The 24,009-nt window shown below is 45.0% G+C and overlaps 1 long non-coding RNA gene across 1 annotated transcript; it reads right to left on the bottom strand.

Annotated features, from left to right (window-relative positions):
- Window positions 1–15,606: 15,606 nt before the first annotated feature.
- Window positions 15,607–22,400, bottom strand: LOC140682154 (uncharacterized). The gene is made up of 2 exons (XR_012053417.1): window positions 21,512–22,400; window positions 15,607–15,844 (listed from the first exon to the last, which is right to left on the bottom strand). It is a non-coding gene; the product is annotated as an uncharacterized lncRNA (long non-coding RNA).
- Window positions 22,401–24,009: the final 1,609 nt, after the last annotated feature.

Raw genomic sequence — 24,009 nt, forward strand, 5'->3', positions numbered from 1 at the left:
CAAAACAAAAGCAAAGTGATGAAACTGATGTGTTTAACCGATTGTCAAAGGTGTTGTTCACTCTAAACTATTTGTGTTTGGCAGAAGGTAAAGAAGAACCTGCGGTCGTGATACACCACCAAACGGTGAAAGAAGGAAGACCGCAAGCGATTCCAGGACTTTACGTGTATCACAAAGACATGCAGACGGGTGAATGGCGGGGGCCAAGTCCAGTGTTGTTTCTTGGTAGAGGTTATATGTGTGTTTCAACAGGTACTGGTCCAGTCTGGGTACCGAGCAGATTCACCCGTGCGTGTCCACAGGAAAAGATACCAACCCGCAGTGATAACCACGTCAACGACAGCAGTTCGCCTGGAACATCCCGTGACGAATCCCGTTCCGATGAAAATTAATTTTGTAGAGTTCAGAGAAAATAAGTTGAAATATCATAAGTGTGAAGTTAGATTTATCAGAAGTTAGTTTATTAGAAGTTATAGTTTATGTTTGAAGTTAAGATTGTTTCTTTTATGTTAGCTGGGTCAAAGGGTATTGCACTTTTTTTTTTATCTTTATAGTTATTTCAATTGTTATACCGTGTTTTTTACAGTGTGTGCAAAAATTAGTTCATTGAGCCTTCACTCCAGCCTGAGTAGCTCAAAAGAAAAAGAGGGAATTGTTGCAGCATTTTTGAGAGAAAGAGGGCATGAATTGTGAAAGTTGAGCTACTCCAGGCTAGGCCTCAGATTGAGGCCTGGTGGGGCCTTCAAAGCCTCTGACGCAGTTAGAAATTCAGGGTTGTGGCGCAGGTAGAAAATAGTCTTAAGGTACTGGGGGGACCACGGGGTGTGAACTAGTATAGGTTTTATGGTGTACTGTGCAGGCCGTTTTAAGGAAAAGGTAAACAATGTTAGCCTACCAATCAGAGTGTCTTTGTTTCTGTAAACTATATAGAAGCTTATATAAACTACCGCCTGATTTTGAATAAACGGAGAACGTTGCATTAATCATATTGATTGGATGTGCGTTTGTCTTGTCCAGTTTCCCGTTTCCCTGAGGTTCCCTGGCTTTACTGGACAATAAAAGATAGTTCCCCTTGGGCCTCTTTACTGGGAAAATAGGGGTATTATGAGGAGACTTACAAGGTTCTAATGTCTCATCTTTTATTAGTCCTTCTATTACTGGCTTCAAACCTTCCCATCCTTCTAATGATATATGACACATGGGAAAATCTTCTCTCTCAATTGTGACCCTTATATGGTCTATATCTAATCCTCCCCTTTTTCCTTCCCCAGACCAGATTTCCTTGTTAATTTTTTTTCTCATCTCCCTGGCCAAGTTTTAAAACTCTAGCTGTTATTTTCCCTTCTTCTGGTATAACCTCTATTCCTAGTTTTACCTGTAAGTCTCTTCTTAATAAGTTGCTACCTACCCCAGGGACCAATAAGACATCCTCCATCTAAATTTTAGTTTCTCCCTCAATTACCACATCTTTAATGACAGGAACTGTGAAACTCTCTCCTTTTGCCCCTATTACCTTTACAGTATCTTTGCTCACACTATATAACCTTTTGGAATATTTAGCAGGCAGATTCTTTCTGCCCCTATGTCTACCACAAATTCTAATTCTTCTTCTTGGGGACCCACTTTTAAAGGTATCACCGGCTCCAGATGGTATTTGCCCCCTAAAATATAGAGCTTATGACTTCTCTATTCCTCCTCTGTACCCATCTCTCGGAACATTTTCAGATCTTTTACCTGATTAGTACAATTTCTCTTATAATGTCCTAAGTCTGTCTAACTATTCAGTTGAAGTTTCTTCTTTCTCTCTTAAAAGCTGCCCCTAAAAAGCTTTTTTGGTTTTGACCCCACTCAGGAGGTGCTTCCTCTAGAGAGAGTTTCCCTGAACAGCCGGAGTTGTGGTTACCGAGGGAACTGAGCGCAGGGCAGGAGGGGGGTTTAGGGGAGGGATCCGGGCCGAGGCTTAGTCCTCCAAGGCGAAGGCGGGGTCCGCTGCCGGAACCGCCAAAGGCGGATCTTCTGGTGGAGACCGAACCACACATGGCCGATGGCGGCTGTTTTGGCATCTCTCGGCCGAGACAAAGTAGGCGGGGCGGCCCCGGCAGTGGCTGCGGCGCCCAGTGCAGTCGGTGTGAAAGACAATACCATAGTTTTTGTTCATCAGGAAAAGCCCCAGGGATTGTGTAAGACGCAGGAAACAGTGGGGCAGGAAGGCAGGATGTACTGGTATCAGTAGATTGTGGAATTGAGAGATCTTTGCAAGCTGCGTAACCATATTTGGAGAAGTTATTGCAGGGTTAACGCTACCTCGGAGGAAGAAGAATAGGAGCTTTCCTCAAATGACCACTGGACAGCAGAAAAAAGACCCCTAGCAACACGCCGCGCAGATGCAGAGCACATCGAGAATGTCACGAAGTCCGGAACTGAAGGGGTATAAGAACTGAAAGACCGGGAGGTGCGGTGTGAGCCACTAGAGGAGCAGAGACCCCCCCCGGCTTCGCCCAGCGCTATTTTACTTGCTATCGCTTGCTGTAATTAATAAATTCTCAACTGACCTATTAAGGCTGAATCTAATTACTCCCCAACTTTATAACAAAATTTGGTGCCGTGACTCGCATCGGATCGTCCGGAGGAGGGAGCCTTGCTAGGGAGGCGCCCCACTGCTTTGACAGTGGCCCTGCGGGGACGCTCCTCCCCGGACTCTGACCGACGAACTCAAATTCGATAGCAAGCAAAATAAGGCCGGCAACCCCTTAATCTTTGTGCACGAAGTTCTGGGCGAAGACACAGGACGGTGTAAGTATAAACTCCGGCGGCTTCTGTGAACCGCCGGAGTTGCCTCACCCATTGAGGCGTGAGGACCGCTCGGTCGGGGTTGGGTATCCCAGAGTGTGGTGTGTGAGACGTCCTGGTGGGACGACACAAGTGCAGACCTCTTAGTAGTGCGTTTTCCATACCCCGCGAGGGGCTGGGCCACGAATAGGGGGAGCGACAGTGTGTGTGTGTGAAGGCACTCTGGAAGATGGGACAGGGGAAAAGCAAGCCCTCTGATCCCATGGGAGAGGGGACCCGTGTAAAACTTCCCCAGATACCTCCAGATAGTCCATTAGGACTGATGATAAAATACTGGAATGATTTTCCCTCAAGAAGAGGGAAAGATCGAGCAAAAATGATCCACTATTGCATGGAAGTTTGGGGAGGAAAACAAATTAGGAAAGACCACCTTTACTGGCCAGTGTTCGGATCGTTTGAGGATTAGATATGACAGGCACTTAACATTTATGTTAATTCTAAAGAGCCTTTTAACTTAGAATAAAGTGAATATGCCTCCCTCTGGATAGTGGGAGAAACAAGGGTAAAACTGTTTGCCCTCAACACTCGGAAAAAGAAGAAGAAATTTAGAGGAGGGCAGGAATTACCCGACTTCTCTCCACCCTATGTACCCCCCCCCCTTCCACCACCACCACCTCCTCCCTCCCCTCCACCTTCTCCCCCTCCTAACGTGTATCCCCCACTACCGCCTCCTCCTTCCCCTCCACCTCCTCCCCCTCATAACCCCAGTCCCTCAGCACCTGCGCATGACACCTTAGGTGATGATGAGTCAGAGTCCGAAACCAATCGGCGGTAACTAGGAGTCAGTCCAAAAAGAAACAGAAGGGGTTTGGTATGTTCCCTCTCAGAGAAACAGGAATGGGGATGGTCCCGAATCCAAATGCAGGACAACACGGACAGCCCGCCCAAATTCCAGGAATAGGATACATAGCGGTGCCCTTGAATTCAGGAGACGTCCGGGAGTTTAAGAAAGAGATGGGTCATTTGTTAGAAGATCCTTTGGGAGTGACAGAGTGGGTAGATCAGTTTTTAAGACCCAATATCTATACCTGGGATGAGATACAGTCAATTTTAAGCATTCTATTCACGGCAGAGGAAATGAGGATGATTAGAACAGCGGAAATGAGAGTTTGGGATGATGAACACCAGGCAGGACCCCTCGCAGATACTAAATGTCTTAGACAATGTCCTAACTGGGATAATCAAAACCCACAGCATAGGGCCCACATGGCAGATTTGAGATCTATAATAATTCAAGGGATAAGGGAATCCATCCCCCGTGGACAAAACATCAACAAGGCATTTTGTGAGCATCAAAAGAAGGATGAGGATCCTACAGAGTGGTTGGAAAGGCTCCGAAGAACCTTTCAGCTATATTCTGGTGTGGATCCCGACTCCCCTGTGGGAGAAGCATTACTAAAAACACAGTTCGTGGCTAGGTCATGGATGGATATTCAAAAAAAGCTAGAGAAGTTAGAGGACTGGCAAGGTAGAGGCTTGGATGAATTGTTGAGGGAAGTGCAGAAGGTGTACGTGAGAAGGGAGGATGAGACCCATTGGAGACAAGTGAAGATGATGGTAGTTCGAGAAGGACAGAGAACTGAGTCCCCACAGAAGGAAAGGGGGGGGGGGGGCTAGGCAAAGGAATCAAAGGAGAAGTTTGAGGGACAGGAAGGAAAATGGAATAGAGTGCTTTTACTGTGGTCGGAGAGGGCATATGAGGAAGGACTGCAGGAAAAGAATCGTGGATGAAAAGCAGTTCAAAGAGGACTAGGGGGGTCAGGGGGTCTATTTGCTGGGGACACAAGAACAAACAGAGCCCCTGGTAAAGCTTAAAGTAGGGCCCCAGCAGCAAGAATATGAGTTCCTTGTGGACTCTGGGGCGGAAAGATCGACTGTCCAAACCCTTCCTCAAGGGTGTAAGTTATCAACATAAAAAGTACAGGTAGTTGGGGCAAAAGGTGAACCTTTTGGAGTGCCTGTCATCAAAGATGTATTATTGGAAACCCACTCCAAGATTGGAGTGGGATCCCTGCTACTAGTCCCGGAGGCCGACTACAATCTCCTGGGACGTGATTTAATGGTAGAATTAGGAATTGGGGTAGAAATAGTAGAGGATAGGTTAACTGTTAAGTTGTGCCCTTTACACAAAATAGATGAGGAAAATATAAACCCTGAATTTTGGTATACCCCTGATACTGTGGGAAAATTAGATATTGAACCTTTTGAAGTAACCATCAGGAACCCGGAAATCCCTGTTAGAGTTAAACAATACCCTTTATCTCAGGAAGGAAGGAGAGAATTAAAACCCGAGATTGAAAGACTGTTGCAGCAGGGTTTACTTGAACCTTGCGTGTCCCCTTTTAACACCCCCATTCTGCCTGTGAAGAAGGCAGATGGCAGTTACTGGTTAGTCCATGATCTAAGAGAAATCAATAAAAGAACAATTGAAAGATTCTCTGTTGTGGCTAACCCATACACCTTATTGAGTCAATTAGGCCCTGAGAATCAGTGGTATAGTGTGATAGACTTGAAAGATGCCTTTTGGGCCTGCCCGCTTAGGGAAAACTGCCGAGATTATTTTGCCTTCGAGTGGGAGGACCCTGATACACATAGAAAACAGCAACTGAGATAGACAGTACTCCCCCAGGGATTCACAGAATCTCCCAATCTGTTTGGACAAGCCTTAGAGCAGGTCTTGCAGGACTACCATCCAGAGGCAAAAGTAGTCTTAATACAATATGTGGATGATTTGTTGATTGCAGGACGAGAGGAGGCAGTGAGACAGGAGAGCATAAGATTACTGAACTTTTTGAGTATAAAGGGATTGAAAGTGTCTAAATCCAAGTTGCAGTTTGTAGAAAAAGAGGTAAAGTACTTGGGCCACAGGTTGAGTAAGGGAACTAAGAAACTAGATCTGGATAGAGTTAAGGGGATTCTCTCAATCCCAGCCCCGAGGACTAAAAGGCAAGTAAGGCAATTATTGGGACTATTTGGGTACTGCAGGCAGTGGATAGAAAATTTCAGTGGAAAGATAAAATTTTTATATGATAAATTGACAAAGGAAGGATTACTCAAATAGTCACAAGAAGATGAGGAACAATTAGAGGCCCTTAAAAGAGAATTGAGTAATGCACCTGTACTTAGCCTCCCTGATTTGAAGAGACCTTTTTATCTGTTTGTTAAGGTAGATGAGGGGACAACATATGGAGTTTTGGCTCAAGATTGGGCTGGGAGTAAGAAACCAGTAGCCTACTTATCAAAGCTTCTGGATCCTGTTAGTCGTGGGTGGCCCACCTGTTTACAGGCAATAGTGGCAGCTGCTTTGCTAGTAGAAGAAACCGGCAAGATTACCTTTGGAAGTGAGTTAAGGGTAATGTCCCCACATAACATAAGGGGAGTATTGCAGCAGAAAGCAGAAAAATGGATTACAGATGCTAGGCTTTTTAAGTATGAAGGAATCCTAATTTCATCCCCTAAATTGATACTTGAGACCACTGCCCTCCAAAATCCTGCACAGTTTCTGTATGGTGAACCTCGCTCGGAATTAGCACATAATTGCCTCCAGCAAATAGAAGAACAAATAAAGATTAGACCAGACCTGGAGGGGGAAGAACTAGAAACGGGGGATAAGCTGTTTGTGGATGGATCATCCAGGGTACTTGAAGGGAAAAGAAGGTCGGGATATGCTATAATTGATGGGAAAATCCTACAGGTAAAGGAATCTGGTCCCCTGAGCCTCAGCTGGTCTGCCCAGGCATGCGAATTGTATGCAGTATTAAGGGCTCTAAGATTATTAGAGGGAAAGGCGAAGACAATTAACACTGACTCAAAATATGCCTACGGTGTCATGCACACTTTTGGGAAAATTTGGGAGGAAAGAGGTTTAATCAATTCACAGGGTAAAAGACTGTTGCATGAAGAACTTATAAAACAGATTTTGCAGGCAATAAGGGGTCCAAAAGAGATAGCTGTAATGTATGTACAGGGACACCAGAAGGGCATGGGAAACACAATCAGAGGAAATAATCTAGCTGACCAGGAGGCAAAAAGAGTGGCACTACTAACTTTAAAATATAAACCAATGAGCATGCAACGGGAGAGTGGTACCACCTGTGGGGGTGGTTTGGAATGTTTTTGTGAAAGCCCTGAGGAGAAATATTGCTGTTCACATGGCCCAAAATTCATTTTAACATTTACTGTTCAAGAAAAAGAAAAATTGGACCGAATGGGGGTACAGGAAAAAGAGGAAGGTAAATGGATATTACCTAATGGTCGGGAGGTGTTGCCAACAGCGATGGCATTGAGAGTATTACAGGCAATGCACGGCAAAACGCACTGGGGAACTCAAGCACTAATAGACCAATTTTCTATTAAATATATGTGTATAGGGGTATATAACCTGGCCAAGCAGGTAACCAGTCGCTGCCTAACCTGCTTAAAGGTAAATAAGCAGCAGCAAAGAGAGAGAGAGATGGGTGGTCGGGAGCTGGCTCACAGATCCTTTTCTCATGTACAGGTGGATTTCATAGAGTTACCTAAAGTAAGAAGGTATAAGTACTTGCTAGTCATAGTGGATCACCTCACCCACTATGTGGAAGCCTTCCCCACAGCAAGGGCAACTGCACATGTTGTAGTAAAAATAATACTGGAAGAGGTTATCCCCAGATATGGTATATTGGAGGCGGTAGACTCAGACCGGGGCCCTCACTTCACCTCGAAGGTGACGAAGGACATTTTTAATACTCTGGGAATACAGTGGAAACATCACACCCCATGGCACCCACAAAGTTCCAGAAGGGTGGAAAGGATGAATGGGGAAATTAAGAAACAATTGACTACGTTAATGATTGAAACCAAGATGTCATGGGAAAAATGCTTACCCCTAGCACTGTTGAACATCTGTACCCAACCTCACACTGATGTGGGGGTTTCACTCTTTGAGATGCTGTTTGGGATGCCATATGACATTGAGGCCCCCACGAACCACCCATGTATAGAAAATTTTCAAATCAAGACCTACATCACACAGATAATGAATAGGAGAGAGGAGCTCTGGAAAAAGGGGCTGTTAGTGCAGACACCACCTTTGGACCTCCCCATTCACAAAATTAAGCCTGCGGATAAAGTGCTTATTAAAACTTGGAAAGAGACCTGCCTGACCTCACGTTGGGAAGGTCCCTTTGTTGTTTTGCTTACCACAAAAACTGCTGTCAGGACAGCTGAGAAGGAGTGGACTCACGCGAGCAGCATCAAAGGTCCAGTCACCACAGACGACCACTGGAAAGTGACCAGCCAGCCTGGGGACTTGAAGGTTACCATTAAGAGAAACTGATGAACTCTGTATACATCATTCAAGTCGGTCACAAAGGGGAGCAAGAGGGATATAATTACCTGCTTGTTAGTGATTATTTGATAATTTGTAATAAGGTAGACTGTGATTGTTATCCTTTTGTATGCTTTGCATGTAAAGTTTGCCAAGAACGATGGTGGGTCCATTGCCGAAGGCGGAGGCCGCCCACTGGGGTTTGTACAGAATGTTACAAGACTGAACGAGAATTAACCGAAGCTGTCTTGAAATTAGGGGAGTGGGGAAATCAGTGGATTCCCTTTGAATCTGAGGAAAATTTACACCAAGGGGTGCATCCAGAAAACTTTTGTTTCCCCTCTAACGAGCCCCCTCCATTTGTTGCCCAAATTATAAAAGGGTGTTGTCAGAGGGAACTAAAGGAGGTCCTGTGTGACCCACCCCCGGTCATGGATAAGAGCTGGGAACAGTACAAGATTAGGAAGGAGCAGGGGAATGGGCACTCAGGCGAGTACCGCTGCTGCCGAGAAGATGGTTTACCCCGCGGCTCGAAGCACCCGAGTTGGCGGGCGAGGCAGAGGGGAAAGAGACAGGCCCCCCAAAAATAGAATAATGCTGAAATGCTCCAACTATTGCCAGCCAAGTACTAAGTTCCTCCAGAAGACCAGTCTGATTACCCTGAGACACCAACAGGGCAACAAACCCAAAAGGGGAGAATAGGACATTATACAGTAAATGCAAGGTCAGGACTCTACCCTTATTGGCAAATTACTGGTATTATAATATTTTGTACCCTATACCAAGGAGAGGGCTCCCAGGCTTTACACCAATCTTTTAAGTGGACACTAACCCGAGTAGTTGGTGTGAAAATTCGGAACCAGATTGTGGGAACCCAGGGCTTCCCTCTGGCTGCCCTGGAGGGCCTGGGACCCTGGCAGGGGGTCAGGAACCCCCCTGTACAGAGCCCCGAGAGACACTGTCTCTGATCTCTGTCCATGGAAAAGAGTTTTCAATCTTACAGGATGAATTACAAGCTCTGAGTGTTTGATATGAGTAATAATTAAGTGTGGCATGGGTGCAAAAGTAAAATTTTAGGTTTCTAGATTAGAGGTTCAAAGGGGACAAGATGGAGGAAATTGGGTGTGTCTTGTCCTTTTCCTCCTTCTTCATGCCCTCCATGTTTCACTGTAGTGTTGGCATTTTCCTATTGGTTTAGGTTGGGGACACACTGTACAACGTAGGTGATAGATATTGGCATATTATTGTAAATATAGCACAGGTAGTTTCTGGTATATAATGTTTGTAACATCCCACTGGGGGCAGAGCCCCGCACACTGCCCTGCAGGACAGACCTGCAGCAGGGCAGCAGAACATGTTAGAGATAAGCAAGAATAAACAACCTGGAAAACAGCAGAGAAGAATTATGGTTTCTTCTTTGGCAACGGGGCAGAAAGACAGAGACTTTGTACAATCTTGAAATCATCAATACCTGCAGATTCCGACAGCAGTAGAAAAAAGCTTTTTACTAAACCCAGAAATTTTTGTGGAATGCTGATGGCAAATGCTGATATAGTATTTTCTTCCTTTTGTCACTTTCCCTGTGCTATTAAGAAGTCATTTTCAGGTGGATTCAAGCCAGCAGAATCAAAGGATCTGTGAAGGAACCTGAGGAATGGACTATCACATCTAAACCGGGTGATACCAAATTGACTTTCAAATGGGGACCGGGTGGTAAATAATATATCAGATTGTTGAAAATAGATGACAATGGGGATGTCATCCTGGAAAAAGCAAAGTATATCAGAAAAATAACCCACGTACCAGTCCAAAATTGGGAAACTATGTTTAAAACTAGCTGGTGGGGTAATGCATTTGGGATAGGATGGTGGAAGAAATAAGCTTCTTCCTTTTATGTGTTACAACTATTTTGATATTTCTTCCTTGTTTAATCCCCTGTATTATTTGATTAATTACCAGCATAGTCCAAAGAATACAAGTAGACAAGAAATATTGCTCAAGCCGAATGATTTATAAAGAATAAGAGAGGGAATTTTTATAGATACATATTATAATATTGGCTTTTCACAAATATTAAAATGGTTTTTATATCTGTGGTGTTAATGTAACTTTGTTATAAAGATATAGTTTGTATTTCTTCTGTTAATTAAACTTAGACATAGTAGTGAAATAGCTATGCTTGTGTTAAAATGCCTGCTTGGATGGGATAGCATCCAATGAACATAGGATGAAGTCACCTGCTACAGATATGCCAAATATCAGCATCCACCATCAGAAGACAGTGTGGACCAAGGACCAAACTGGAAGTGATAAAGAGAAGGAGCCAAAACCACAGCCATGAAACACGCATGGTCTAAAAAGGCAGATCCCAAGCAGGGGCCATGTAAAATAGTTCCTGGAAAATGTAAAGTAGTTTATGGATATGCATAGGGGTCTATGAATATGCAACCAGCCTAAGGTGGCCTGGGGTCCCAGGGGTCCATCCAGCCCCCCGGGCAGCTGCTGCCATAAGTGTCTGGATAGTGCTGGGCTGTTAGGCTCAGCCTGTCTGGGTCCCTAGGCTCAGCTCCCAGCCGCGGGCAAACTTAGCCCGCACCTCTGGAGTGATTTCAGCTCTTATGAGTTCAGCTCTTAGTGATTTTGCTCTGTGCTCGCAAGTGCCTCAGCAGACACATAGGGGGAGAGAGAGAGAGAAGGCTGTATGCAGTTCCACAGCGGTGTCCTTTTATTGCCAGCTCTTGTGAAGGGGTGCAGGGACAGACCTTCTCTGCCGAACAGGGCAGAAATGGAGGTTTATGTAGGGTACAGGGGTATTGGAAATTGTCCAATGGCCAGGGGTGAGGAGAATACTACCTATAACAAGGGTCTGAATGCGGAAGAGGGGCTTCTTTGGTCCAGTCATCATGACTAGGCATTTCTTATCTTAGGCGAGTGACTGCCAGGGAGGCCTTGCAGGGCCTCTGCCTGCTACACCAGCCGATGTAAGGGAAAAGATATTTAAGGGGTATCCCCAAAGGTAACAGTGTGATCTTGGCTGAATGACAAGATGCACCTGGCCATAATAACCTTTGCTCTATGGTCCTTGTCTCCCATTGTCCTTTATTAAATTTTTTAAAATTTCACAGAAGAGTGAGCGTGTTTTTCACACCTATTATAATTGCAAACACAATCCCTGTACCTAAAATCACCAGTAAACCCTTATCAAAGGCTCCAAACAAACCAGTTTTATTACTTCACACTCAATGTGTGCTACACTTTGACACAAGATGGCAGTGTTGCCTCAAAAAAACCCCACCACTGCTACAAACAGGATTACAACATCACAATCCTATTATGCCCACGGGAAACACTTCATACAATCTAACAATATACAAACACACTACACTAAAGCACTCATCTTCTATATTTCAAATTCCGCAAACATAAACACATGAACAGCGAAGCGCCGCTCCTATAATTTTTCAGAGTCCAAACCCTTTTAACATGAACATCGGGTATGCACACACACACAATCACAGCAGGGAGGGGATTTTATTAAGGATCATGCACCCCTATCACTTTTTTTTTTCCCTATTGTAAACGTGGGTGAACCCAGTGGGATGAAATGATGATGTCTGACTCCAGTTCAGAAGGCTGAATGATTTCTTTATTATAACTATACTATAATATATTAATATCCTATTTAAAAGAGATACTAAAACTACATACCTACTTTTTCTAACTACTATATCTAACTAACTAACAACTCGTGACCCTCTCGCGAGAGTCCAGACACAGGCAGATTTGATTGGCCATCAGGCTCAAACAATCCTCACCAGAATCCAATCAAGCAATCACCCCAGTTAAACAATTCTCCAAGCACATGCCACATGTGAAAAACAAGGAGCATGCCGATGTGCTCTTCTCCCCGATGCCTCTCCCTGCCCCGGCTAGCTCTGGGGAGAAAGGGTGGGCAGATTTCTAGCGCTTCCCGCTGGACCTCACAGGGCTTTGGGGAGCGCTATCGGGGTTCGGAGAACAGTCAGCAACCCCACGGCGAATTATGAAGAGAGTCTCTCTCTGGGGGGCGAATTCCATTTATTGTAATCCAACAGGGAATACAATCATTCGAAGGGAACCAGGCGTGCCGCGCCTGCGTTTGCCGGAGTGGCGCGAGCAGGGCAGAGCGCGCTGGAGCCAGCCAGGAGAAAGCCCGGAGCGCGCTGCGCGAACGAACTAAATACGGAATGGGGGAAAACCGGAGCAGCCAATGGGGTAAAGCCACGGGAGGTTTGAGGGTAGTGGGATATGGGGGTACATCCAATGAAGGACAGACAGGGGAAAGGTCCCAGGTCCTCTACCAATCACCCGGCGTCCCGGGTGGAAGATTCTAGGTGGGGGATAAGGGACACTGAGTGACAGACAGGCATCTGGGGTAAACAGGGTGAATGACTTAGCATTTTTGGGGACAACGGACCCACGGGGAAAGATGGGAAAACCCGGGGAGAACCGTTACAGAACCGGGGGTACATGGAACAAACCTATACATAATACAAATGTAATAAAACATAAAAAACACAACTCCACAGGAGCAGAAATAGAAATTGTTTTCTCTTTCTTCCCTCTGTGCTCCTCTATGAAAAAATCCTGAGAGAGAGAATGTGACTGCCACATTACCCGGCCTTTTCAGTAGCCTGAGAAAAGAACCGTGGGTCTAAACTCCCACTTGCATCGTGCTAACAGCACGTCTCAACAAATGCTCTCACAATCGTTCACACAGTCAGGACACATTCATAATAGCATAACAACTTTAGATCAGGATTTTGCCTTATGACTGGCAGCCCAAATTGCTACCAAACTGAGCCCTCTATGGCGAAACAAATGGCAAAATCCCTTTCTGACAACAACAAAAGCCCGAGCTTGGTACAACAGTTCCACAACTCTTTCTGGTGGCAAACAGATTAACCAGATTTCAACTGCAACTTCAGCATGCAAGCACACTACAGAGGCTCAAGTTGCATGTGGGACATCTCCCACAACTTACCAATGGCCTTTCCTGACCACATGTACACCTTACAGGTCACTACTTAAAACTGTTTAAATTTTTAAACATACTCTTTTGTCCAGAGTTTTAGTAGTCAGGGGTCCTTTGCTGCTGGATGAACAGTCCGGGCAGCGAAGCCCACTCTTCCAGGAATATCTCAAGGGCACCCTGAGGGGGTCCACGATCTGGGCTGTGAGACGAGTAGAGTCTCCTCCTGGCTCGGCTCACCAATTGAATTGTTAAAACCGAAAACTAGGGACAAAGACTCTAACTAGTCAAAGTTAGAAAGTGGTATTGTTAAAAATGGGAACACATTCCCGGTACTAAAAGTGATTTCAATACTTATTGTAATAAAAAGAGAAAGGCCTAAAGCACGGGGGCCAGCAGACTGAGCAGGAGCATTCCCATCGAGGATGCTGCAGTGCCAGCGCTGGGTCTTCTGAGCAGCAATATCCCCGATGCTCCAGGTGGAGTGGCATGGGTTCAGTGAGTCAGAAGTCCACTTTTTATCCTGTTTTTTGTCTGTTTGGATTGGTTTCTTTTTGGATTCTTCATTTGCATGAAGGTTTAAGGGGCTTGATTGGCCCATTACAGTTCTGTCCAGGCTGGCTCGTTTCACTTGGGAGTGGTGCACTTTACTTAAGTGCATTATGGTACATAGAATACCATATTTCTGACAACTGAAACAGAGTAAAACTTAACAGGGTAAAAAATCCATCTGGATGTAGGTGAAGTGTACTGCATAGTGGCTTGCTAACATGAGTGAAATATGTTGTTTAGTCTGTTAACTCTGCTGTGCTTGTAAAACTGTCCTAGCTAAAGAGAAAAGAATGTAATCTTCAAGGTGAAGAGATAAGAGGGGCCCCTTGAACTCTAAAACTAAGAAAAAAGAAGTCTGCAAAAATGGACAAAGGTATCAAAGAGTTCTCTGTATAAAGGGCCAACTGTAAATTGTAACTCAAAATCAACAGAATAAATATGCATAAACCTATTGTAAGATTCTATGTATATGTAAATTAGTGCAGAATAATAAAAAGGATCAGAAATCCCCAAGGAGCACACATGCCCTTTGAAAGAAAATCCCTGTGGCAGGGGAAATCCCGGTGTGCGCCCAGCGCTGAAAAAATAAAAATTACTGTTCCCTAAAAATCTTTATTAGAATTGTGAAGTTTTGATTTTTCATCCGTGTGTCATTTGGCAAGCCAGGCAGGAGATTTTCTGTCCTCGCAGGGGCAGTGGGGGAGTGGACCCCTTGGCGTGCCCCGGGGAATTTCCCCGGAGGGGCTCCGCTCTGCCTCAGCTTGCCACCTGCGGAGACAGAAAACGACCTGCTGGTGTGCGGATAAATGGTATGTACTGAGAGGGCCCTGGGGGAAGAGAGAGATAGGACTGCTGATCAGTCACTCAAGAGACGTCTGAGTGCCCAGCCTCGTTCCTGTGCCGGCAGGAGGCAGCCCCGCTGATAGGGTGGCTGGGGTGAGCGGAGACGAGTTCACTGTTCCAATAGAGCGGCCGCTAGCGACTCTGGGGGTGAGTTGAGTGAACCCGAAGTTTGTGTGCTTGTGGTGTCTGGACACTGTGTGGCTGATGTGTTTGTAATTGTGTGAGTATCTGGTGAGTGTACCCGTGGCGTGGGGTGAAGTGGGTGAAGTGGTGAAGTGCTACTTGCGTCTGAAGTGACCAGGTGAAAACCCGGGGGGGGGGGGGGGGGTGTTTGCTGGCTGAGCCGCGGAGAAGTGAGACGAGTGGAGATGTGTTAATTTACTGTGTTGAGGTGGTGAATTTTAACAGTGGCTAGATGAATTCAGGGAGTTCCTTTGCCCCAGTGGTTTGGACTTGATCTGTAGGAGTTTGTGAACCCTGTGGATTATTAGATAGAGGAGACCAACGAGTTCAGTTGGGGGGGCTTTATCGGATTTCAGCTGGTAATATTGTAAGTCTGGACTGGGAGCAACCTGCCACAGAGGATTTAGAAGTCCCTGGAGTGACAAACGGAATAGCCTACCTCTGCGGGCAGTTCCCAGGAGCTTTTGGTGTATCGAGAGGCTGGGACCCTGCATGGATACTGTTGCACTGTAGTTTGTGAAAGACGCTGGTATTGCTGCTCTAGTAGGCATCAGGGTATATGCCCCGAGTGTAAATTGAAGGTACCTGTTATAAATGAAAATTTGTCCAGCCAAATTAATATGAAAAATAAAATATTTATTTTACAATCAAATTTTATCTAGCCAGCCACAAGGAAAGAACAGAGCCGAGCCCGGGGTCGGCCCTGGGTGTGCAACAAAGAGGTCAGCCTCAGCAGAGGTTTTCTTCTCTGCCCACACACCTCCATCCTGGTACAAGCAGTTTTTATAGGGAAAATTCCGCCTGAGGCTAAGATTTCAGTAATTAGTCTTTTCTTCTATTCAGAGTCTATATGTTAATAAGATTTTCTTTTTTGGTGATGAGGGAGAACAAATCACTGTCTGGAGTTTGTTGAATCCTTTGATGAAATTTACGGGAACGCTGTATTCACGCCTCAGGATTTCCATGATATCCATCTCGGGTCGTTTACGCGAACGATCAGCACCTGGGGTTTCTGTATCTCCCCAGACATGGCCCATCTCCTGTCGAGTACCTTCTTACTTGTAAATCAGTTTCCAATCTACACCCAGTCTCACCTGCGCCTGTGAGGGGGGGAAATCCTAATACAAACATGCATACTCTAACAAATATTCAATATCACATATATCATATTAGAAATGGCGCAAATTATATCTACTACACATAACAATCCCCCACCTTTTATATTAACCTATTAATTTGCGCCCTACTTTTTATTTTATTCGATATAAAACTACAGAGTTTATATATATTTTAGTCTTCATTTGGGATTCTGTGGTAAGATTTGTGGGTTTGTGTCTTTCTTTTATTTGTCTCAACTACTCATTTATTTAGCACCCACCCGGTATGTTTTCTCTATTATACACATATTAAATTTGTTTGGGTTATAACACGGTGAATTAGCTTGAAAATAAGTTACAAAACAGACTTTTGTTTTTCCTAACCCATGTAGTACTAATATATTTGTTATAAACTATATCTATTTGTGCTCTTTTGATGCGGTTTATGAACTGACTGTCCGTTTTCAAGGTATGTTTTTGATTTTCTTTTGAATTTGTACACCCTCTGTTGAGTGTTTGTGTCAAGACAACGTTTATTAGGCTTGCCCCTGCTGCAGTTCTATGAGGTAGGAGGTGATTTCTCTGGGTATCTGCCACCAGGTTCTCCCTTCCCAGGATTGGAGAGGTTACTGAGGCATGAGACTAACCTTAGGCTCGCCCAGACTAATCCCACTGCTAGGATCCCTCTGCCGTTCCCAGCGCCCACTGGGTTGCTTCCAGCGGCGGGGTAAATGGTCTTCTTGGCAGCAGGGGTCTTTGTCTGTGGTTTCATACTCAGGCCGAGCTGCATACTTTGTTTAAAATGCCTCACTGGTGTGGTCTCGACTGCGAGGTAGGTTGCTTGATTTATGACACTCAACAATAACAATTTTAGCTTTTTGTTTGTAATTTTCCCTTTAATTCCTTTTGATACGAGAGAAAAAGAAGAAAAAAACCTAAAGCCTAGATCATTGGATCTAATTAGAATAATCTTAGCCTTGTGGCTATTTACCAGAAAACGGCCAGTCAGGTCTTCTTCCTGCTCAAAACACTTCCCAAACAACCCACTTGGTATGAACAGTTTAACCTTATAACAGTATCTGCAAGGGAAATGTAGGAGAGGATAATAAGTTACAATCCGGCATAGAACGCTTGATAGATGTGATCAGTTATTTACTCGACCGTTGTAGGGTTATTTTCAAATTTCCGGGGGGGGAGGTGATTTTCCACTCTGGTGATTGGAGATCGACTTTTTTTACCCTTGACGCGTGTGTCCACCCCTTTTCTGCAGTTTGTATAGCGGTATCTGTAGTTAAAAGAACAAGAAAAGGTCCCTCCCATTGAGATGTTAATGGGGCTTCCCGCCAGGTTTTCACAAGCACCCTGTCTCCAGGTTGTATTTTATGTATTGAGAAGCCAAGAGGGCTGTTTTGCATAATTACCCCCTGCTTTTGCAATTCTTCGAGATTTTTATTTAATTCTACTAGATATGGTTGTATTTGTTTATCCTCTAATCTCGGATGCCCTACAGGCATACTATGGGTATAAGGCATCCCATATAACATTTCAAAAGGTGAAAGTCCCGTCTCGGAATGAGGCATAGTTCTTATGTTTAATAAGGCTAATGGGAGGCATTTTATCCATGACATTTTTGTTTCTAACATTAATTTTGCTAATTGGGCTTTCAATGTTTGATTCATTCTCTCAACTTGTCCTGAACTTTGAGGGTGCTACGGGGTGTGGTATTCCCATCGAATGCCCAAAGCATCTGCTAATAGTGTGTGCCCTGGTCTGAATCGATGTAGCTTATTAACCCATAGCGTGGTATAATTTCTTCTAATAAGATTTTTGATATTGTTTGGGCTGTAGCCCTGGAGCTTGGGAAAGCCTCTACCCAGTGGGTTAGCTTGTCCACCATGACTAATAAGAATTTGTGTCTCCCGACCTTGGGTAGTTCAGTGAAATCTACCTGGATCCTTTCAAAAGGTCGGTAAGCTGCTGGACGACAACTCATTAACTTTTTGGAGTTTGCACGATTTATTTTTTTTGCAAGTTATGCACCCTTGCACCTCTTGTTTAGCTAATTCATATATGCTTTTGCAGCCGAAGAATCTCAGGAATTGCTCTGCCAAAGCCCGGGCCCCCCAGTGTGTTTGTTGGTGTAATCTTTTTTAAAATCTTCCTGGTGTATTCTTTTGACAACAATTTTCTCCCATCTGGTAACTTCCACTTACCTCCTTCTAACTGTCCCCCGATCTTCCGATAAGCCTCGATCTCCGTTTCAGAGGGGTGGGGGGGGGGAATTCCTGAGCGTCCCCTTTTTCAATCTCTGGGGCACTTACTTTTAGCAAAGCAGCGCTTTTTGCCTTTTTGTCTGCTAAATTGTTCTCCCGAGCCCTGAATTGCATCCCGGTTTGGTGTTCTTTTATATGGACTATAGCAATAGCTTCTGGTCCTCTAATGGCTTTTAGGATTTGTTTAATTAATTCTTCATGAATCAATCCCTTCCCTCGTGTGTTTAGCAGGCCTCTTTCTTCCCAGATTTTCTCAAAGGTGTGCACCACCCCAAACGCATATTTGGAATCAGTGAAAATTGTCTCCTTTTTCCCTTCAAGACCCAGCAAAGCCCTGTATACTGCATACAGTTCACATGCCTGAGCTGACCACCCTGCACTCAGGGACCTAGATTCTATCACTGTTCCCGTCCTTCCATCTATGACTGCATACTCTGATTTTCTTTTCCCATTTATCACCCTGGCAGACTCATCTACAAACCATTTTTCTTCTTCTTCGAGTTCTTTTTCTTCTAAATCAGGTCGTATTTTGGTCTGTAATTCTACCATTTTAACACAGTCGTGGGGAGGATGCCCTTGGACTGCCAATATAGGTGTATTATGTCTTGACATGCAGGGCTCCAAAGTGCCTCTTTTTATTAAATCTTCAATTATTGGTTTCAATCCCTTTCTTCCCTCTAGGGAGATGGGATACTGTTTTTACCCTTATGGGGTCTTCTGGTTTCTTAATTTTAATGTGTATTGGTTCTGTCTAATTTTCTAGCTTCTCCTGGAATGTGCCAAACCCTGGGATCAATTTTCTTTTCATCTTCAGTAGTTAGGTTGTATAAACTTACCATGAGTTGTGAGTCTTTTGCAATTATACTTATTCTTAACATCACTATTAAATCCCTTCCCAATAAATTGTATTCTGTTTCTTCTACTAATAAAACATCCCCAGCACAGATTTTATCATCTGATTCTATTTCTACATTCTTTAGGATGGGGACTTGAAAGGGCTCCCTTTTAGCCCCAATCACAGTCATGAAATCCTTACCTTTGATACATTCAGGAGGCAGTCTTTGAACTGTGGTTTTTTTCTGCTCCAGAATCAACTAAAAAGACTAGTTCCTGTTTTTGGGGTCCAACCTTCAATTTTATCAAGGGCTCTCTTGATGTCTGTGACCCCAGATTATAAAGCCTCTGACACCTCTATTCTTCTTGAAAGACCTTTTCATCTTTTATTCTTCTTACAGTTTCTCTTGAGGTGTCTTTTCTTTTTACAGTAAAAACATTCAGGGGCACTTACCTGTTTGTTTTTCTTTTGGGTGTGTGCCGGCTTTCCCTGGGGCCCCCTGGCCGGAGCTGATGACCCAGCCGTTTGTGTTTGTGCTTTCCTTACTGCTGCCACCAACACCCTGGCCTGCGTTTTTTGTTTCTCTTCATCCCTTCTCATATACACCTTTTGTGCTTCCCTCAATAGTTCCTGTAAGCTCTTCTCTTGCCAATTATCTATTTTTTTCCTAACTTCTTCGAATGTCTTCCCATGATTTAGTAACGAATTGTATTTTTAAAAGGACCACTCCCACAGGGGATTCAGGGTCGGTCCATGATGGGCTTTGTTCTGGCTACTTTTCTGCCCCGCCCCCACCCTGGGGGTTTCTGAATTCTCAGTCCTTTATGGCAGTCTGCCTTATCATATCTCGCTCTTCAGTATTAAACAAGGATCTTAATATAGCCGAGATATCATCATATGAATATATATTATCTCCCAAAAATTCGTCTAACCTTTCTGCCACCCCCAATGGATCATCCATCAATTTTCTTGTTTCCTTTTTGAAAGCTCTTACATCTCCCGTGTTAATGGGAATATTTACAAACCCAATTATTCTGGGAGCTGTGGGGACCCCCTTTAAGGGGTATTAGATTAGGTCTGTCCCTTTCATCATCGCTATCTCCCGTGTTTCTTTTCCTTGTTTGTTTTTTATTTATTTTTTTTTTTCTTTGCCGAGTTCTACTGGCAGGAGGGGACGGGCTTTTTCCCGGTGTGGCATGCGCGTGTGTGTGTCTCCCAGGGCTGTGTGGAGGAGGGGTGTGGGGGTTGGGACGGTCCCGGAGCGCCTGCATCAGAGACTTGTGTATTAGGTGGTGGTGCAGACTGATCTGGGGGGGGGGGGGGGAGCGGGGGAGTGGAGGCTGCCGAGACTTGTGCTTGTGATGGAGGAACTTGGTATGGGGGTAGCAGCTGCCCCGTACTTACCTTGTAGCCAGTTGTCTTAATAGGGAACAGCCGCGCGCTGGCATGTCCTCTATAGCTTGGCATAATCTAGCTCTTCATTGTCCCACTCTCATTTTAGGCGTAAAATGCACAGCACAACTTTATATTGACCAGAAACAAGACAAATTCGCTACCGATTCCCAAAAACCCGTGGTCGAGAAGCCAAAAGCACTTAGATTCCAGCCCTGCAGAGTAGTAGCGGCAGCTTGTGCTGTTTTTAAAACTGCCGCCTGCAGGACTGGGTTTCCCCATGCCACGTGGCCGAGCGGCGACCAGTGCTGCCCGTGCATGGCAGGAAAGCCCGAGCCGGGCTCCCCCCGCTGCCCGTGTGTGGCAGGAAAGCCCGAGCCGGGCTCCCCCCCGCCGCCACCGGAGCCGCCACCGGAGCCGCCACCGGAGCCGCCGCCGGAGCCGCCGCCGCCGCCCCCGCCGCTATCGGCGTAAGTCGGAGCCTCCTCCGCTTCCCCCTCCCGCCGCGGGGAAACCGAAGCCGCCGCCACCGGGAGCCGCCGCCGCGCGAGTTTTAAAAACTGCAAAGCCACGCTGCCTGCGGCTACACGGAGCTGCACAGCCTTCTAAAATATTAACTTAAGGGGTATTTTACTGTTCACTTGTCCCATATTTAAAGTTTTCTTACCGTATTCCAAGTCAGTGTCCACAAGTTGTTCCAAGAAGTCAGTTACCCGCGTGCTAAAATATTTATTTCAGTCCTACCCCGAACTGAGTTTTTACCAAGTGTTTAAACCGGTCTTCTCTCGACTGAACCTTGCCAACCTAAATGACCACACAGCGAACCGATCTGTGGGTTTTTCGGCTGGGAAATGAGTGAGCTCTCTTTTACCTGTTTTCCTGGGCTCCCCGAGCCCAGAGCCGGTGAGGTTTACCAATTTCTCGAGTCCACGAGAACGTACCTTCCCTCCCCCGACCCGTCCGTGAGTGGATCCCTGTAAACTCCCAGAGTTTCAGGTCGTATGCATGTTGTGAGTATACCCGAGTCCATTCGCTTCCCCCTTAGCCGACCACCTCCCTCTCGGGCTAGTGGAACTGCGGTTTATTGGGGTCCGCACTCGCGCCGTGGCTATGCCACGTCTCACTCAAACACACACCCACCCACGCGCCACCCAACCACGCAGTACTCACGGCTCCTTTTCCCGCGTGGATTCTTCGTGCACGTTGATTTTACGAGTGAAAAATTGCTGCAGCCTCGGAGATTTAGCTCCGAATTCCGAGAGCTCTGGGCCCGTTTATATCTTTTCCTTAATGTGGCTTTCTTTGCTGCTTTTGGAATCTGGTTGGTTCCGTGGGGTTCTGCAGTCCTATCCGGCTGCTAAAATCAGCAGGGCGCCGCCCGGATCTAGGAGAGGGAACTCCCAGGATACCCCCAAACCAGATCACGTCGGGGTCACCAAGTTTGTTATAAATGAAAATTTGTCCAGCCAAATTAATATGAAAAATAAAATATTTATTTTACAATCAAATTTTATCTAGCCAGCCACAAGGAAAGAACAGAGCCGAGCCCGGGGTCGGCCCTGGGTGTGCAACAAAGAGGTCAGCCTCAGCAGAGGTTTTCCTCTCTGCCCACACACCTCCATCCTGGTACAAGCAGTTTTTATAGGGAAAATTCCGCCTGAGGCTAAGATTTCAGTAATTAGTCTTTTCTTCTATTCAGAGTCTATATGTTAATAAGATTTTCTTTTTTGGTGATGAGGGAGAACAAATCACTGTCTGGAGTTTGTTGAATCCTTTGATGAAATTTACGGGAACGCTGTATTCACGCCTCAGGATTTCCATGATATCCATCTCGGGTCGTTTACGCGAACGATCAGCACCTGGGGTTTCTGTATCTCCCCAGACATGGCCCATCTCCTGTCGAGTACCTTCTTACTTGTAAATCAGTTTCCAATCTACACCCAGTCTCACCTGCGCCTGTGAGGGGGGGAAATCCTAATACAAACATGCATACTCTAACAAATATTCAATATCACATATATCATATTAGAAATGGCGCAAATTATATCTACTACACATAACAGTACCTGATCAGGCTAACTCAGAACCTGAGATCTTAAAGCTTGTGTGTGGAAAAGCACATTTAATACCTGCCACCTGGGGTTGAGTGTGGGAGGAAGATTGGGAAAGAACTGTAAAGCTCTGTGAAGAGAGAATTGGATGGAAATTAAATAGAACAAGGAGAAGGAAGTAATGAGAACTAATCAGAGCAAAAAGGTTCCCTGGGGTGCGTCTTAGCCCACTGGAAGGAAGTTGCCAGTAGGGGCAGCTTGGAAAATAAAAAAGATTTAATTCAATATTGCACATGCTGGTAGCCGTTATACAAGTTGGAAGATAGGGCGAAGTGGCCTCCTGCTAAAACTTTAGATTATAATATCTTACTGCAGTTAATGTTGTTCTTAAGACAGGAAAGTAAATGAGATGAAATTTCGTATGCTGATAAGTTTTTTGCTTTAAGAAATCACCCAGAATAGCAGAGGGACTGTGGGCTCAGAGCTACTTCTGACCCACTGGTGTTAGCTCTTGAAAAGGAAAACAAAGCAAAGAGAGGGCAAATAAAATGCTCTTGTTCAGCATGCAGTATAGGACAGTGATGTATGAGATCAAATAAAGTTTATCATGCTGAGGAGCAAGAACAAATACATTCCATCTGTTAAAAGCTCCTCCTAGGAGATGGAGGGATGATGATCAAGATGAGGAGGATTTCCCAAAAAGAGAGGAGGAGGACTCAGGTAGAGAAAGCACATCCACTCAGATCTATCCCCCTCCTGCCAGCCCCATTTCATCCAGAACTAGGAGGCAAGCAGTGTAAGAGGCCCCTCTGCGAGAGGCAGTGGGACCAGAAGGGGAGAAACTAATGATTAAAGTGCCATTCACCACTCTTGACTTAAAAGCATGGGAGAGGATTGCTAAAAATTATCGTGTTGATCCAATACTCACTGCCAAATGTTTACAGTATATTATCAAACAACACAATCCAGATTGGGCTGACATGCAGTTACTATTAAAAGCTTTTACTGAGACAGAGAAACAGTTAATCTTAAAAACAGCAAGAACTTTGGCATAACATTACTACAAAAGCAAGCAGCTAGATGTAAAAGAGTATTTTCCCCTCCAAGACCCAAAATGGAATCCTAACATATCAGCAGAGGTAAAGAAATTACTGATTATCAAGAGTAGATAATAACAAGAGTAGAAAAAGCTATTCCAAAGACCATAAACTAGTCTGCCCTATATTTCCTTAAGCAGGGGCCTTCCGAGACTCCATCTGAGTTTCTAGAGTGTTTAAGAGATGCAATGCGTCGCCATACATCATTAGACCCGGGGTCTGAGATAGAGACAAACCAGCTAGTTAATTCATGTTTGAGACAGTCTGCTAAAGATATTAGGCGTAAACTTCAAAAAATCCAGGGGCCAGAAAGGAGAAACCTTAAAACCTTGCTAAAAGAAGCATAGAGAGTATTTAGCAACCAAGAAGAATGATATAAACAGAAAACAAAAAATCTGGTGGCAGTGGTACAGGAGAAAATGCAAAGGAGACGCAGGCAGGGACCACCCAGACGAGGCCCACCTCAGCTGGGCAGATGTCGGAATCTGTGGCATTGAAATGATTCTGAGATTGTAGAAAG

The sequence above is a fragment of the Taeniopygia guttata genome, chromosome W (genome assembly GCF_048771995.1).
Source record: "Taeniopygia guttata chromosome W, bTaeGut7.mat, whole genome shotgun sequence".
NCBI classification, from domain to species: domain Eukaryota; kingdom Metazoa; phylum Chordata; class Aves; order Passeriformes; family Estrildidae; genus Taeniopygia; species Taeniopygia guttata.